This window comes from Xiphophorus hellerii, chromosome 23 (assembly GCF_003331165.1).
Source record: "Xiphophorus hellerii strain 12219 chromosome 23, Xiphophorus_hellerii-4.1, whole genome shotgun sequence".
NCBI classification, from domain to species: domain Eukaryota; kingdom Metazoa; phylum Chordata; class Actinopteri; order Cyprinodontiformes; family Poeciliidae; genus Xiphophorus; species Xiphophorus hellerii.
In genome coordinates, this window is record NC_045694.1 from 2,454,096 (window position 1) to 2,460,095 (window position 6,000).

General features: G+C 41.8%; 1 protein-coding gene across 6 annotated transcripts in view; it reads right to left on the bottom strand.

Annotated features, from left to right (window-relative positions):
• The window catches only part of LOC116714382 (teneurin-3), a 193,402-nt gene extending 188,216 nt beyond the window's left edge, over positions 1-5,186 (bottom strand). For 3 of the 6 annotated variants that reach the window (XM_032554922.1, XM_032554920.1, XM_032554919.1), the window contains exon 1: positions 4,412-5,186. The gene's annotated coding sequence lies outside the window, so the exon portion shown is untranslated. The remainder of the gene's footprint in view (positions 1-4,411) is intronic. The other 3 variants (XM_032554923.1, XM_032554921.1, XM_032554918.1) reach the window with 1 other exon arrangement.
• Positions 5,187-6,000: the final 814 nt, after the last annotated feature.

The following is a 6,000-nucleotide window of genomic DNA, read 5'->3' on the forward strand; positions in this document are numbered from 1 at the left end:
TTTTCTTTAAGCAATTGTGCCGCATAAACAATACAAAAAGAATCTAGATGGTTCTATTCTTCGCTTGTCAGCATTTTAGGGAGTATGTAGGTCATGATGGCACACTAAGAGAATACAGAAACACACTGCAGGCCTTATAAAAGAAACATCAATCTGAAAACTCATTGCATTGTGGAGGTTTTTCAACTTTCAGGGGAAAAACTTAGAAAGTCTGACCAGCAACGATTGGCCAGAGAGCGACTCCTGAATACACATCATACGCCTCTGGAAGTCAAAGATTGCTGACCTGTATACTATTACACTGTCTGCGAGGCTCCAGCTTGTACACTCTTCAGTCGACTGATATTCCATATTTTCTTTCTCTTCACCCTTCTGAGAAAATAAAAAGCCACAGAGAATGTGTTTCTGACTGGCTTCACACGCTCCTACTCATCATCGCCCTTCGTCACCGATCAGATATCAGGCTTTCAGCATCACAGAGGCCGTGTCGACTGAATTATTGAGGCCATCAAGCGGCTTCATTGACAAGCTCTGCTCCCGCCCAGCTTCCCACTGGGCTGTCCAGGGGTCACAAAAGACCAGACCTGAGGCCTTTGGCAGGCTCAAGCTATCCCTTTTTTCAGTGCTAACGCTGCTTTGTGAACATGCAGAAACACCAATGTGATGCAGAAATTATGTAAAACAAACAAAAGTGAACTGCAGATGGAAGAAAAGCATAAATAAAAAGAAACTATTTTGAATATTTTTGCCATTTCTAGACAACCAGTAACAGTGACCCCTGACACCCTTAAAATGTGGAACAGTTTGTGACTTCATATATAATTCCAGTTATATTCACAAAAGCTGAACTTACACACTGCTCTGGGCAATTTTCACAAACAGAGAACACGATGAAATTCTATTTTATTCTCCCTATGACACAAGTAAGCGCATTTCTTTTTGGCTCTCCTCACCAAGCCTCAGCCTGGAACATGCAGGGAGAGGTTTTCTGTTTCAAAGTCAAGCCCACTGTCCAATCTTTCCGCCTGGTCCTGACCCAGAAAGCCCACTGGAGCCCGCTGAGCCATAAATGGTAATCTGTAGGCTACAACAGTGTGAGGTGGCGCTACATCCAGAACTGGACCAGCAGGACGGTATCCTGTGGTTGGTGGCAGGTGGCTTTAATCCCAGCATGCTTTGGCCACAAAGACTCCAATCAACCCTCCCAAAAACAGAGCTGTCATGCTTGAATATCTGCTTTTCTTGATTTTAAGCAATCCAGCTGCAGAATGGCTCCCGCATCATCACAAACAATTACCAATTTAGTTGTTGAGTCTGCAAACGCCTACGCACGGCATCGCCACCAACACGTTTGTACGCATGTGTGCGATAAGATGCAGGATCAGTTTATGTTATGAACAAAGCAATAAATCATGCTAGGCATTGCACAACAGCCATCAGACAGCCACAATAGCCATTGCCTTGAGAACACTCATCCGTCCTGTTCAATCAGAGCCCAATTTCTGATGTATCGCATCAACGTGGAACATTCATCTTTATGTGAATAAAAATCCCCATTTATATTCTTAGCTGTCTCAAGCTTCTCTGTAGTGAATCTATCAACATATTTATGAATTGGGTAAGAAATAAATATGTTATACACAAAGCGGTTGTGCATAAAGCATATGCCATGTTTTTTATGGTGTTTTCTGCTTTCCTCGTGCAGCAATACAATGTAGTTAAGGAGCATGGTAATGCATCAAGTGCTGTCACTAAATATCCCTTCTCTAAGCACATTTCAAGAGCACGCAATCCGCTCCCTTCCAAATCCAAGGGTGACTTTCAGCAATAATTTGGCAACTTGCACAAATCCCACACACCACCTTTTCCTTTCATGATGCTTTCTAAACAGGATCAACTTTGTTGCAGGTGGGCCATCACTGTGCTAAATTCAAGTAATCCTCTGACTGCAGGGCTTCCGAGTGGGAAATGACTATTGTTTGATGCGGGTTACATCGGTTATGTTAAACTCCAATCGACCTAAAGAATGCACTATAGCGTGCTATGCATGCACTTTTCTACTATTCATCATGATGCCGCTCTGCTCTCGTGGGAGTGAAGGGAAAGTGCATCAAGAGAAAGAAAAAGCAGGTGAAAGAGAGTACAACAGACGATAGCAGAGCAGGATTTGTGTTAATAGTAACAGATTAGAGGGCAGCAATAATGTAAAGTAAATACAACGTGGAAGCGATCCGTCGAGCCTGGGGAACTGGTGGTAGTTTGTCAGGCTGCATTAACCTTCACATGTTTGCTCCGACGTGTTGAAACAGGCGACTCGGCGACGATGTTTGGCATATCAAATGTTTTAATCCCAGAGGTCATCTTGTGCCATTCTCAGCACCCGCAAGTAAAAAAAAAAAAGTGAGATACTGTATGTGCAGGTCTGAGCACGGACTGTTCTTCCACATCACTCAGGTGTTCGCAGGACGAATCATCCTGACTGCTTTTTCTAGAAAATAAAAAAAACTGTGTAAAGCCAGGATTCAACTTGGCATCATTAGACAGAATTCTCCACAGGAATAATGAAAAAGGGAATTATCTAAGAAATAAACAATGTTGTGTACACAATTCTTCTAATATTTCTGAATGAACTAGTATACAATTTTAAACTCAAAGCATGGATTAGAGAATCATCCACAGAACTTCCCGGAATTCTCCTAAGAAAATGAAGTCACCTGCTTCAATTAGCTGACTGAAAGTCAGTGACGTTAAAAGCTGAGGAATTAGATTAAAGCCTCAATAAGAGGTCACAGCAGAAAATGTCTCAGTGCTCGATGCATAGCCATCTGCCAGACTACGGCGCTCCCCATAAACAGTGAACTCCAGCACGTTTTCTCTACAGCTGTGCTAAATGTGTTGATGGACAGAGAGCAACTGGCATCCTTCTGAATCCAGGTGTGTTTCTGAATGTGTCAACACAACATGTGTCATTTATCAGTACACTCTGGCAGCAGGAAAAGAGTCATATAGGAGCCTGGTTGCTGTACCGGGAGGCCAGTTCCAGTTATGATCAGTGCCTCTGTACAGGAGATGTGACTGTCGTGCCCCTACAGGGTGCCAGAAGAGACAGATTGTTGTCTCTGGGAGTTTATTGGTTCTCATAAAATACTTGCCACGTCTTCCTAAACTTATTTTTTCATCCTCGTAGAAGTACATGTCATGATTTGCAGGGAGGATGGCGTGAACGGAGGGGCAACAAACCTTTCAGCGAGCATAATTCACCACACACGCCCCAAGTAGTGAAGCTCTGCATTAGTTTATGATTCCAGTCTTTGTCAGACATGGAGCATAAAACATAAAGTGGCCTCAACTGTTGTAGTTCCTCAATCACACTGGGGAAAAAAGCCATAAATCAATTTAGTTGAACAGATATACTTGTCCTCCTGGGTTATCATGTGGACTCAGATGCATGTTTTGGATATTGTGTTCAGCCTGATCCATGTCAGAGTTCAATCAGATCAACGTTTCTCTCCATGGTAGTCTGAGCACCATTCAATGTTTAAAACCACAAGATAAGGGGGAGTGACCAGAAATCTTAAGTATCTTGTGTAATTGTAATAAAAAAATATTAAGTTGAGAGAAAAGATCACAGTTGTTTCTTCTACGGGAGATGTGGCCGAGTTTTCACTGATTAGGCTCATCTCAGACCTGAGCAGCTTTGGATCTCAAGACTTGTTTCAGAACCAACAGACGACTCATGTTAGGATTTTTCACCAGATCTTAAAGCTGAAAGCCCAAACTATGGACTGATGAGTGTAAAAGTCAAATGCCTCTTAATTAAGAGTGAACTGAGTAGTAAAGTTGAATCACGTATGAGACTGATTGATTTTTCTAACCACAATAAGTTTTTGTTATTTTATTTTTTTAAATGGGTCAGTCTAGGTTTAAAAAGTAAGAGAATAGGATGAAGGTTGGTGTCATTCATCATTATTGATGGTTTAATAATGATAAAAAACATCAAATGACCATGTGTAATGTGTAATAAAATATGAAAATTTGACACCGCTTCTAAATCAGAGGCAAACTCTGCGTTTTATTATTAAACTTCATATTGCAAAGCAAACCCCCAACCGAAGCTGATCGGGAAATATCGTGTTCTCATTAAAACAGGATGACTTCCACAGCTTAAAAAAAATAAAAATCAAAAATCAAAGAACATAAATCTAATTCATATTTATCAGCGTGGAGATGGAAAATGGGACAGGGATCCCAGCAGGTTGCGGCCGGCGCTGCCTCTTGTCAAAGGATACGGAATATTACAGAAGAGCAAATCCGGCATGTTTACAGCACAAATATATTGTGATTTTTTTAAATTTATTGTTGTTTGGATTTGTAGAATTGTGTTAATATGGAATAATAAGGGATCACTGACCTGTAAGGAGCTGCTGCGGGTCTGTCCGAGGCGCATAAACTTCCAGCGGTGCGCTTCGCTCCCAACTTGCAGGCAGCAGCGCGCACAATAAACCGCGTGTGCAATTTGGCAACGAGTTTATTCTTCTCTCTTCTGCACAAAAAAAAAAAATCACCTCTCAGTCCGGTTCCAGACGCGGAAACCGATGCGCACGTCTCGGAGCAACAGACTTGTGTCCAGCGCTGTGGATGTTGTGGCGACGGAGCGGAGAGCTTGAGCTGCCAGCTCCGACAGAAACGTGTTTCTGCTCCGAAATCTTCCCAGTCCTCCCGGCGAATCAGCTCAGGCAGTAGTTCCAGCAATACATCTGTCCTCCCCCCCTCAGGAGATAACACGGATATACATTTCCTGTCGCCAAGCAGCTGTGCAGGAAATTTAGAGGGGAGAAAAAAGGGTAGAAAAAAATTTCCTTTCCTCACTCGGTAAGGATGCGGATGCGGATGCTGGCCATCCGCTCCGCTGCGCTTTTGTCCGATATGCACTTGTCAGCTGGGAAGCTGCGCATCCCGTCCTCAGCCTCAGCCTCAGCCTCAGCCTGTTCTCTGTCTATGAGCACCGGGACAGGCCGTAAATACAGAGGAGGGTCAACTCTGACCTCCAGCCTGTGAGCAACAAGCAAACGGCGACACCTGTAAACAACAGGAGGAGCTTCATTAAGAGAAAACTAACAGGACGTCTCAACCCAAAAAATTCATTTGATGCAATTACATCCAAATTTACTTAAATGGAAAAAACATAAAAATCAAACAGCAGATGTGGATTAACTGTGATCAGGCCACCTGGCTGCTCTCCCCCAGCATCCTCTCCTCCTTTTGTTTAGAGAAGCAGTTCATTAAGCTTACAGTGGACCTGTAAGGACTCCCAGCCTTTTAATTGGATAACTCTCAAACCTGCAGTTTCTTACCTTCAGTCAAACAAGGGAAAAGCCAGATTGATGTAAAGAAATGTTATTTCTTAGCAGCAAACACGAGCAGCTAAAGGTTACCCAAGCTGTTAATTAAACTGTTAGATAAACAAGGAAGCCTGAGCCTCACTGTTCAAATTGAAATGTTGCTTCTGTGTAAAGCTCGATTCATATTGTTTCAGTCCATCCACCATCTGTAGTGCATCCATCAGCTGTAGAATGGATACAGTACAAAATATGCAGTTTAACTCCATCAATCAAAACCACCAAAAATGAAGTCACTGAAGCCTCTGCTGCCATGGACTCTGGGTGCTTGGAAATCTTTAACATAGGAAGTAATCCTGGTCCACTGCCCTGTTTTCTTTATTTTCACTGTCGCCACATGCTTGCTACAATCAAACAAATATTATTTTAAAAAGTATTTTAAAAACAGCAGTTACTGAACAAAAAGAATGATTAAAACAAATGAACAAAATATTAGAATTTAAAACAAGTGAAATTAATTCAAGTAGAAATAAAATAAAGGTGAAAAAAAATTAAATAAAATAAACTTATGCCTTAAGATGTATTCAGTCATATATGAAAAATTTTCAACAGTTTTGAAACATTCATTTATTTCACTACGCAAAACACATTCTATAGATTA